At 44.2% G+C, this 12,174-nt stretch overlaps 1 long non-coding RNA gene across 1 annotated transcript in view; it reads right to left on the bottom strand.

Moving 5' to 3' along the window:
- LOC107322899 (uncharacterized) overlaps positions 1-12,174 on the bottom strand; it is a 211,435-nt gene that overhangs the window by 186,469 nt on the left and 12,792 nt on the right. Inside the window, exon 2 of the long non-coding RNA XR_014935940.1 lies at positions 10,752-10,944. This is a non-coding gene — a long non-coding RNA (uncharacterized LOC107322899). The remainder of the gene's footprint in view (positions 1-10,751; positions 10,945-12,174) is intronic.

The following is a 12,174-nucleotide window of genomic DNA, read 5'->3' as shown; positions in this document are numbered from 1 at the left end:
ACATTGTGTCCTACACCAGCTGTATGTATCTAACCCTCTTTGCCTTCTGTTTCCTTAAGAAAGTAGCTCTTAATTTTTTTTGACCTCCTGTACTGACCTGCCAGCCCTGCAGGGAATGTTAATGTTGTTTGGGATATGGCATCCAACCAGTTTGTGGAGTTCTGCTGTAGCCTCTTCCTACCAAAGCTCCCATTTCTTCATGCTTCACTGGCCCTAACCAACCCCATCTGCCTGTGGATGTCTAGCATATGTTATGTGCCTGGCACTGCCCCACAGGAAATGATGCCTTGCAGCTCTTTCAGTGTTTGGCATATAATAAGGACAATTCAGATAGCAATCAAGGAACGGGATTGCTCAAGTGTGGGGCTAGGAGAAAAAGAAGGAGACAGTGTTGACTGAGTCCAAAAGAGAGAATTTCCTACCACACTGAAACTGCAGTGAAAAAGGGAAAAGATAGACTGATTCTAAATGAATGCAAAGCTAATTCTGAGAACTTTTTGAGTCAGGAAACACTAAGGTCTGCACCGCTGTATGGATTCCACAGACATCGTACATGAAATGTATCTGTAATTATCAGCCGTGTCAGTATGATCAAGGAGAGCAGAGACAACAGCTCACTGCTCGGAGAGGCCGGCTGCCTTCAGAAAATTGGGCCAGGGACCCATGCAGGGCTTTGGCTCTATGTGCACGTGGGAGCAGCGTGTGCTCCAGGTTGGTGGCTGCTGACAGCAGCACTGATGCTGGCCAGCTGCAGGGCCATCACATCTCCCCCCAGCCAGAGCCCCCCAGGGACATGGGCTGAGACATAAGCTGGCCATATGGCCAAGCAGCATGGAGAGGAAGGATTCCTGCCCTGGGGAATGCACAGGCTGTCCAGGGAACGTCATTCCCTCTGGCTTTGGCACAGGTCACCATTAACTCTCCCTTTTACCTTAAGCAGCATGCAGAATTGGGGTGTTTGGGTTCCTACGGGGCACACCTTTCCACTTCAAATTCCTCCAGGATTGCTAAATCTCAGCATACAAAAATCAGGACTCAGGACTTCCAAGGATGGAGCTCATCTGAAAAGCACTCAGTTTTAAAGTAACAGTCACATGTCTTCTTTTTCTGTTTTAAACCGTGATTTTTTATCAACTTCCTGCTTGTTTTCCTCTATCAGAGAGGACCAAATATTCACCTCATTCTAAAATGCCAAGAACTCTGGCTTTAGCAAAAGTACTGATAAAACACAGGTTCAGACCAACACTTAGCTGCATCACCTTCTGGTTATTAGGACAATGTTAATTGATGCAGGAAAGCTTGCTTTTACTGCCCCATCCTCTGGAAATAAATAGCTTTTAGCTTGCACTAACTCGGGGGGAGGGACATTATCATTTCATTTCCCTGTTTATTTTGGAGTTGTTCTTGCAGAAGAAAATAGATGCAAAGAGATGGGCAAGTAAGGACAGAAATGGGGAAAGACAAATGCCTCAGATCAAATCACCCTTCTATTAAAAACACAAATTAAGAAAAAAAAAATGCTCCAAGTTTGGAGCAGCCACAGCTAAAGCCAGCAAACAATTTCATAGCACAGATTTTTGCATCTTTGAGTCTTCTTCAGAGAGATCTGACCTTCAAAACACAGCTCTGCACATGAGCTCCTTCCCACTTCTGAGCTCAGCACTCCATTCTTTCTGGAGCAGTCCTTACTGTCAGTAGAATGATGCACAATGCCCGTTCCTTCTTACAAACAGGTTTCCTTTCCTTCCAGCACAGCTAACCAGACTGCCTTCACGTCACCAACACACAACACCACTCACCAGAAGTTTGCAAAAGAAAAAGGAAAACCTGCAGGAGTGCCAACACAAACAAAGCGTGGTGAGGGAAGGTGACTTACAGCATCAGCTCCATGGAAATTAATCCCTTGGGAAAGACAAAGTGGGAGCGGAGTTAAACATTTTGGCACTAAGTTCACTGCTTTATCACATCCTCCTCTGGGAGGATTTTCCACACATCTGAGGCTATTTCATGAAACATATTGTTCTCTTACTTACAAATCTGGCCTAACATAGAATAAGAGAAAACTGACCAGTCCCCATTCACTAGAAAGAGCTGTTTGAGGAATTACAGTTTAACATACTGGTATATGAGCTATGAGAACTCTATCTTCAGACAAATCCTGGTTTCCAATAACACAAGATTAACCAGAAACAAAACTAATCCTACATAATTATGTAGAATATGTGAATTTCAGAGGCCCTACACTAATTCTGTTCCTAATAGCTAACAAAACTCTACTGGAAGCACAGAAACTATCAGTACATCTAAGCAGCGCTAGGTGTACAGAACAGATTAACATGCAAGTGAAGGGTTCACCTTCTGTCAGTAAACAAGAAACCATAATTTATTGAACAAAATGCTTCAGTTTAATTTTGCATCAAATGTTGGATTTATACTCAAAAAGTAAATAATTACTTGGAAAAAAACAACAACAAAAGAGACTAAATGCATATAATCTTAACTGTGGCCAACAAGCCCACGTTTTCTTGCTTTTTTCCTATAAATCTTCACAGATCAGCTTACCTGTCAAGGACAAAACATGCTGAAGTTATTGAGTAACTTAGTCTGAATGTAAAATGTGAATGGATAATGTCATTTAATCTGCTTCATGCTCCCTTTGTGTACTCAAAGAGAAGAGGTGTTAAGTACCATAGAGCACAATACTCTGTAGTTCTGGCTACGATGTTCAGTTTTGCTGCAGATTTGGCCTTGGAGGAACAAAACAATCTCATCACAAGATCCAAAGTCTAACTAGTCTTCCATAGTCAGCAGCTGAGCACCTGCAGACCCTCGGGAGGAAGAAGGAGCAGAAATGGATTCGTGTTTGTAAATTCTGGATTACACTTCCACAGGGTGGCTCCCTGTCTTTAGGCCCCCTGCACTCTGGGTGTGTGAACATCTGCATACACCTGACCCAGCAAAGAACAGAGGCTCACATTTCAGTTTGAATCCCATGCTACATAAAATCTGTGCTTGTCAAGGAGAAGCATAAGGCACAGGAAAATAAGCACGTAATTTAGAAGGAGCAGAAACAGACATTGGAACACGCTCACATGAAAACTTTGTTCAAGCAGAGGATCAGTTCATGACTGTGCCTGCCTATGAAACAGAGCTCTTTGGTCAGTGAACCCACACTCCCCTGTTGCATATATAAGTGGATAGCACACATTGACAGCAATCCTATGGGCTGTGCTCTGCTGAGAACTGCAAGAATGTGCAGCCTGCATCCAGAACCATATTCAATCACGTAAGAACAAAAACATAGGGGAAAAGGCAAGCTTCTCTCAAGCAAAGAAAGGATCATATTGATAAAGAAAGCAATACCCATCAGTAAGGACGTTCTCTTGGAAAGATGAAGAGCTGCAAAGATGCCAGCTCCCCACATTAATATGTGGTTCAGGAGGGAAGGCGTGCGGCTGTGTGCAGGGAGTACAGCACGTCCTGCGTAATTCTGGTTGGGAGCAGGAGCAGAGCTGGGCAGCAGCCAGGCCTGGATCATCTCAAACTGATAGAGGGAGCACACGTGTTTAGAGAGAGCGAGTGCCAAGTATGCAGCTCCTCGCTTCCATAAAACATAAGGTGTTTTATTTCTGCATCAGATGTTTCAAACACAATTGACTTCTATTAAGTTTCAATGTAAACCACTTTGCTTTCCTAATGTAGCATGAACCTTAACTGTGGCCATTTCAGAGACATTACGTGGATACCATATTACCAAACAAAAAGATACGCATTTGCTGTCTCTGGGAAGAATATTTCTTCCCTTCTCTCCCTCACCCTGCCTGGAACCTGGAGCTTTTTCAGCTTTTCAAATCTTTCTCAAACATATCTGTACATATGTTACAGCAATTTCCCTAAATATTTATTATAAATATCATGTTCTTATTAGTAGATAGCCAAAATGATTGCTGGCATTGCTTTGTTTCATGGGACTCAAATAGGAAAGAACAGCCACAACGAAGCTAGAAGGCATTCACCAGCTCAGGGTAAGCATTTTGTGGTTATCAAGAAAGAGAACATCCTTTCCCTCATGCAGGTCAGCTCAGCAAGGGCTGTTTGCAGTGGGCAGTGCAGTTGTGCTAAATACCTCTGGCCGAAGCCTCGCTGCTTTGCATTGTGCAGTCATGGGGATACACATTGCACTGCATTGCCGATCAAAAAGCAGAGCAGTTTAAAGGACTTCCTTTAATTAGGTAGTAAAAGAGGCTGCTGATAGTTGGCTGCTTCTGGCTCACGAGCTAAAACCTGATCACAGGTTTTCTAACAGCAAATTATAGGAAAAGCCAAGGAAAAGTCAGTAATTTCAGCTGGCAAGAGTTCATGGGACTCCTTTCCTCAGTTTTGATTCATAAGCAACTTCGTGCAGCCCACGTTCCAGGTCTGCAATTCTAAACCTTGCAGGCAAAAGCTGAATGCCCTGTTTCTTGTCAAGGAAAAAAAGTACTGCAAGTTGATCACAAGGGCTGTGGTGACAGTGACCTCAGGCTCAGGTCTATGGATCCTGCTGAACTCTGCAGGTTGCATTTTGCCTGCTTGTTTTTTCATACAACAAATCCCGTTCCCTCCTCAATTAGCCAAGAAACAGACCTGTAATAAACTTCCATAAAGCCTCTGCTTAAGGAAAGTAAATAGAAGGAAGAACAGCCCTTATCCTGAAAACTGCTCTTCCAGTTTCCATCACAAGGGCCATCCTTCCCTCGTGGCACACTGCAGTGCTTGGAGCTGCTCCTGCCTGTGCCCAGAGGACATGGCACAGATACCCACACCAGAGACAAAAGGACAACAGTCTGGTGATCTTGCAATCGTTTCCCTGCCACAGCTGCCAAAACCTTTCTGGGGATGCCCAAATCAGTCAGTTGATCCAGAACTGAGCAAAATGTGGCCTGAAGCTACTGAGATCAAACAAGACCTCTGGAAGAGTATTTACAGCATTAAGAAGAAGCAAGAACTGCTGATATGGTGCACTTAAAGTGTTCCTGGCCTCTCAACCAGCTCTTCCAATGCAGCCCCTACCCAAATTGAGGAGGGAGGCAGTGCCTGTCCCTGCAGCCTGCAGCAGCTGTGCGAGCAAACAGCGAGTGAGCCCACTGTGTGCAATGGATGAGGTGTGAAATTGGTTCTGTCATCTCCACACACAGCACAGCCAGTCAGGCCTTCCTGAGGGGCTCTGCAGATCACAATTTCCACTTGTTTTATTCGAGATCAAGGCAAGAGCACACAGGGCCCTGCCCTGCTCTTCCCCACTGCACTCTGTGGCTGAACGGATGAAGAAGGTGGCATAAATCCAGGGAGAAGAGACGAAGACGCGAGGATGGAAGAAGTGACCACTTCACCTTCTGCTGCTTTCACTGGGCTCTAATTAGGAAGCTGGCAGTGCCACCCCGCAGCAGGAAGCCCACATTATTAACGCTGGCACCGAAAGCAAACCGACTGCAAGCTGCAGAGCGGCTGCCCAACTGGCACAGCCTCCCGCCGCTCCTGGCCCAAACACCACAACAGATGTCTGAAGGCTCGGTGCTTCTTTCCCTATCCCCCACTCACATGACCCTCTAACAGAGCTTACATGCACGTGTGCCAAGGTATGGGTTCTGAATGGGTCAAGGAAACATCCTTAGAAGGGGATTTCTTTGAAGCATCCCTCAATCTGAACAGCCCTGGTGGGGGCATGCAGAAGTGCATCACCATTCAGCTGTAATTACAGTCATCTGCCATAGTCAGAGCAAAAAAAAAAAAAACAAAACCGAAACAAAAAAAAACCAACGGCCTTTCCTCTCTTGTTATTCTGAATCATTTGTAGATGTTCATGTTTTAATCATATTTTTCCACATGAATCAATACAAGAGAGAGAATGACAGTGAGATAATTATGTGCGCTGAACAAATATTCCACCTAACAGAGGTTGTGCTGCTGGTAATTAATGAGGCACTGCCACACACTTGTCAAGTGTAACCGGCTCTTTAAGGGCAAGCCATCATTTCCAATCCTGAGCCCACAGAAATTTAATGAAAAGGGAAAGAAAATAATGAAGTTCTGCACTGTCTCCAGCACCAGGTTCTGAGGAGCTCTGACCTGGAATGCAGAGCTGCACAATGCCAATGGTGCCAGGAATGCAAAGCACAGCCTCAGAGAAGGGTCAAGAGGCAAAACGTTCCTAAGGAGACACGGAGCTACAGGAGAGCTGCACTGAGGCTGAAACACAGAACTCCATTCTCTCGGTTAGAAAGTCTCCCTCCTCTGACACAAAAATCTCCAAGGTGCTGAGTGGGATTTTTGAGGATTCGCATTTCAGAGGTAGCCACAACCCACACTCCTTCTGCTTACAGACCCTACAGCAAGACAGGGAATCCAGATTCCCCCAAGTGCTAAACTGCACCCCAACCCCTGGGCTTCCCCATCCCTTCCTGCTGAATTTAACTTCCAGCATTCAAATGAATGTTATAATTGCTGTGGTGCAGCAGCGAGCATCTAGCTTGAATTGTAATATGCTACACAATATGCTAACAGTTCAGCCTGTCAAAAGCAATTCCTTCCTCTCCCTTTCCATCCTAGTTCTCTGTTTCTCAGCTTTTAAATACCCCCTTGTTCTTTCTACACTTGCATTGTGAGGCACCAGTTATTTCTTCAACACGTCATTGCAGCAATGAAAGTGTGAGAGTAGGTGGGGACAGCAGACAAGCAGAGGTGTGAATGGGTGGGAACTACTAAGTGCTACAGCGAGCCACCAGTCAACACCTTCAGGTTTCAAAAGAAGGGGAGAAAGGAGGAGAAGAATCTATCTTCATGTGCTTTGTAAGTTCCACCAACATTAGGGAGCTCTTGTGCCAAGGCAGACGCTGTATTGCAGAGATATGCACCCAGTGCACTTCAGTTAGCCACAAACAAAAGACAGAGCTGTACATATGGCAGCACTAGCACTCCAACATCTACCCCTTGCAGTGGTGTAGCTCTCCCTTTATCTCCTTCCTTTTTGCAAACAAGAAGGAAATATTGTTAAGGGAAAAGGAAAAAAAAAAAGCCATTTCCTACATGCATCCAAAACAGCATTGCCAGACACAAGATAAAGACACAAAACAAGCATAGAGAAAAACTCTTACATATTCACATTCATGGCTTTTCACAGCAAATTTCTCTAGCATTATTTTCCCATCCAAACACTTCAATAAGAGCAACTTCTGGGGTCAGCACAAGCACTTGTACCCCATTTTCTTTGCCAGGAGCTGCTGCAACAGGTGCAAAAATACCTTTGCAGTAACCTAACAATAAATTCCTTTGTGTGGGAGATATCTTAAGGAATAGTTGCACTGCATACAACAAAGTGGGGAGTAAATAGATTGGACAACATGCCTCTTCTACTCTCCCTTGCAATAACTGAATAGCTGCGTTCCTTACAAGGGGGACTTGGTGGGCTTTAGAGGGTTATAATTCATCTGTATGTACCTGAATCAGAATGAAAACTAGGTGGTAATACAAGGTCATGGTCCCAAAACCAAATATCTTCCTCACTTCTAAATCACAACAGAAAAATCACATGCTAGGGTTGAAAATAGGAAAGGGCAAAGTAGTTGGAGTTGATGGTGCTGAGGTGTACTAATAGTTAATTTATGAATCATCTTCTCCTGAGCAATGAACCCATAAGGAACCTCAGTGACAGGCCAAGCCTTGACTTAGCAATGCTGCCACTTGGGCCAGAATTTCACCTTAAGTCTCTTTTTCTAAAATCTCAGCCAAACGCACATCACATCAGCTGTGTAACCCTGGGCAGAGAATGGGCCATCATGTCAGGAACTGTTTCACAATGAATGTTTGCACAAGGAAACTAGTATGAGAAGATTTGGGGTTTTTTTCAATGTGAAAAATTCTAGAAATGCTTCCATATTGATTTTAATTCAATCAAAGCTGTCTTTTGCCATCTGTCCAACTCTTACAAGGACTTTAAAACCACAGTTTGTGTGTATACAGCCAATCATGGTATTGGTCACTGTCCCATTGGCCAGACACAACGAAGGAGACACCAGAGGCACAAGCATCAGCTATGGAACCCTGAGACATTGAGTGCCCAGAGAACAGACTTCATCCCACACCAGTAGATGAAAAGCTGCCTTCAAAAATAGAACAGAAACAACCATATATGTGAAGGGCGAGAGAGAAACAAAGGAGAATGGAATCAAGGGAGCATAATTTTTATACTCAATTTAAGAAAAACACATGCAAGATTAAGCATCACTGCATCTAGTGTTTACTAACACAAAGCTTGGATTCCCTAACAGACCACGTCCTGGGATATTCCCTTTATGGAAATGTCTACAGCTGTCCCTATTCAGTTTTAGCTTCACTGAAATCCACTGTCATAATTCCACTGCTTTATAAGTGCTTCTCCCTTGACAAATGCATTTTGTGTTTCCAGAAACACAAAGGGAACCTCTTTCCTCTGTGTTGCACACGAGCAGTTTACTGCAATCACTACACAACCTTCTCATTTCTTGTGTCCATCTCTCTCCTTGCTGTACATGGTTTTATTCCCAGCTCTGTTATTCTGCCATACTGCAGAGCCTCAGATTTCCTCAGTCACTGTTGTGCCTTCAACAGGTAATTTTTCTCTAATGTGGGAATTCTTCCTTTCCAACTGGGCCACCATCCAATCTTTACAGAACACACCTTACATGAGCAGGTGCTTCATTTTCAGTGCAGATGCCCAGAAATCCATGTTGATGCATTTGGGCAAGAAACTTGGCCAGCTCAAGCTCCCTCGTTATACTTTGGTTCCACCCAAACTAGAGCTGCAAAACAAAGAAAATAGACTTCCTCACAGAGCCTCAGCACTTCTTTGGCAGCCAGAAATGGGTATGACAGAGATGTGCATGAACAAAAAACAAGCAGATCCAGTGTATAAATAAAGGATAGCCATGCTCTGTTTTCAAAGAGGGATCTCCCAACAATAGATGCCTTCCATAACTAGTACTCAGTGACAAACTTCCAGGGGTGGTGCATATATTTGATATCTACACACAAAGTAACACATTTTTAACACCTGACTGTTAGAAATGCACCTGTACGAAGGACAGAACATAAGCACGTTGCTTTTATTTGTACCTACAAGCTGAGCAGCAGCCAATTACAGTTCAGCCATCTGTGGCTTGTGTACAAGTGCACATCTCCGAGTGCCAAGGATGGATTAGACAATCCTGGCCAAATACAACTGGAAGCGATGTCGAGGCTCATGTATGTACCCACTCCAGTATGTTGGCAGGTTCACCCCTGAGTGAGCCAATACCACATCACCCATTTTGCAGTACAACTTTCTATCCTGTGTTTGCAATGGACAAATGTTTGTATTGCTTCAGAGTTCCAGAGGAACCGTTCCCATGCTGTACGTGTAATCCTTGCTTGTGCAAGTAATGCTGTGGTAGTAGCAGCCCTCAGTGTTGCCATAGGGTATAGCAGAAACAGGAAGAGAGACCAGGTAGGTGTGTAGATGACTTAGAAACTTAAAAATATATATTTCCACTGGCCCTTCCCCTGCAGTGCTGGAATGTCTTATTTACTCATGTTAAGAGGAGGCTGTAAGGGCACAGCTTCTCTTAGTCAGTCTCCTGTTCAGCTGCAGCAGAGCTGAGGAACTGAGCCACATTTAAGCCTTTAGAGTGGCCATTGAGTTCCACCCCATCCCCCCCTCCCTCCTTTTTCCATCTTTTCTTAATCCAAGATTCAGATGGGAAAGCAGCACCACTTTCCACTGAAGCCAGGGCGCATGGGGAGACTCCTCAATTGGCTTTTGAAATCTTATTTCCAGGATTTGGGAGAGCTTCCCAAAAAAGTGCTGTGGCCCACCCACATCCAAACAACACTGGAGGAGCCATTGCCTGTTGCAGGACACGTGGGTGGGCCCTCGTGTTCTGGACACTTGTTAAAAATAAATAAATAACAGAACTTCAAAGCGAACTCGCTGAAGCACTTCAGAAATTAATCATGCCTGGTGGAAAAGATGATTAGTGGCTTCTTGTACTCTCTTTTTAAAGCTATTGATCTTGGACACAGGAAAGAGCTTTCATATTCTCCACAAGCCACAGATGGTCAAAAGGGTCCTGAGAGGAAGAGACAAAAGGCAACTGCAGGAGAACTCCAAAGGGTACCAGATCACACAAGGTGTGTCCCAGGGACCCACTAACACCACTGAAAAAGATGCATGAGAATAGCAGCTGCTATTTGTTTTGCCATTTTTCCTCCAGCTTTCTTAAATTGTTGCCTATACTTCCTACCTCAGAAGTTAGGTAAGCCCTGTGAGTCATATTCCAGCACATCAGACACACCACAATCACCAAACAAAAGGATGTGCCAAGCTATCTGTGCTGCCTTCAGATCTATAAAACATAGAGCTCATGTGTAAGAGGGCAGAGGAAGGCTTCATAAGACAAGGAGAGCAAAGTCCTCCATCTAAGACAACTTTTTGATGATTGAAACCATTGGAATCTCTCTCTCTGGACAATTTTGTGGACTTTCTGAAAGCTGAATTTTCCATATAACAGATAATTGTTGCAGAAAACACAAAGCATAAGCCCTAAATTGTCTTCAGTACAGTCCTGTGCTTGGTCAGATTACCTTTTGGGAAGCACTATCACTTTCATCTCTAATCAAAACACAGGTAAATGCACAAAATAATCCCCATTTCTCCACAGCTCACACACACTGTGTTTTCATTAGAACAGAACCCATACCTTTCAATTAACTTTCCTAGGAAGCTTAAAATTGTCTTCCGTGATGAAGTTACAGCTGTAAGTAAACAGGACCACACTTCTCCCCCAAGGGCTGCTGCTCTCTCACAAGTCGCTGCTGCCAAGTGGGACTCACCAAGCTCTGCGTCGTGCTCTTCCCAACATTAGGATATCCAGGCACTGGCCATTCCTCACCCTGAAATAGATGGATGCATGTTTTCAGTATGTATCTGAGCAATTTTATTTATGAGTTTGCCATTTCTCTTAAACTACCTTGGCTTTCCACACTCTTCTCCCCTTGCAGCAATGAGCAATGAATGCAATGATACAATTACAAGGATGGAACAGCAGAGAAACAAAGAGTAGGTGCATGGGAGCGGAGGGAAAAGGGGGGTTGTTTAAGTTGGCAAACGTTCCCCCAGCTACGTCTTTAGGAAGGAAGGTAGAGGCTCCAAAATGCCTTCATGGAAACAAAAGCACCCTTAAACTCCAAGCAAGGAACTGCTCCTTTGAGCTAAACTCTCTTTCCAAAAGAGGTTTAAGGAGCTGAGGCAGCATGGAGCCTGATGACTATATTAACATTTTGACATCTCATTGCACAGTCACTGGAACTACACTATTAGTAAGGATCTCACAGCGATAAATTCCATTGTGCAATCCTCTGTATCAAGAGAAAGACAAAAAACTCATTAGTTTTTCTTCCTGTTCTTCTTCCTTTTCTATCCTTTTCTTCCACCCACAAGAAATGAGTACTCATACTGAGCAATCAGAATGTGCTCCCTTAAAAGGAACCATCCCAGGAAAGCAATGATTTTGACAACTGCAGAATTTTATTAAAAGACATTTCTGTTTCATCCTACTGATTGCTTCAGAGACTCTTCCTGCTAATTCCAGCAGATGAACAAAAGAAATCAATAGTCAGATCGCATTACTTGCCATATTTTTCAGGGTTCCAGGGATGAGAAAAAGGGGGAAAATTGGAGATTAGGAAACTATAAAGCAAGAGTTCCAGTCATCTCACAGCACAGAACAGGAATACAGGTAGCCCTGTATTTCACCTGCAAGGTGGAATCCCATCTGTGGAGCAGAGGGGAATTTTCCTGCACTGCATCCTCGATGCTCAGAGAAACTCAGAGAGATGCTCACAACATGCTTGACTGAAAAAGCATCAAGAATCTCATTCTATTACCAAGCAGTGCTGTCCTCAGGTGAAAGCACAGGAGTCAGGAGACTGGTAGGTTGTTCCCAGTGCCATCAGCTTGCAGCAGCACTGAACAGGTGGCTCAGCATCAATAGGGCTTGGGTCACTTTGCTGTCACACAGGTGCTATGAGCACACTGAGCTGCACCACTGGGGTACTGAGCGACTGTGTGGCCCCAGTAATGAATGACTGCAGGGTGCTACTGAGACCTTCTGACAGAAGTGC

Source organism: Coturnix japonica, chromosome 19, assembly GCF_054131305.1.
Source record: "Coturnix japonica strain WE chromosome 19, WE-NBRP24, whole genome shotgun sequence".
Taxonomy (NCBI): Eukaryota; Metazoa; Chordata; class Aves; order Galliformes; family Phasianidae; genus Coturnix; species Coturnix japonica.
The sequence above is the reverse complement of the archived record's forward strand: the minus strand, read 5'-3'. Positions and strand labels throughout refer to the sequence as shown.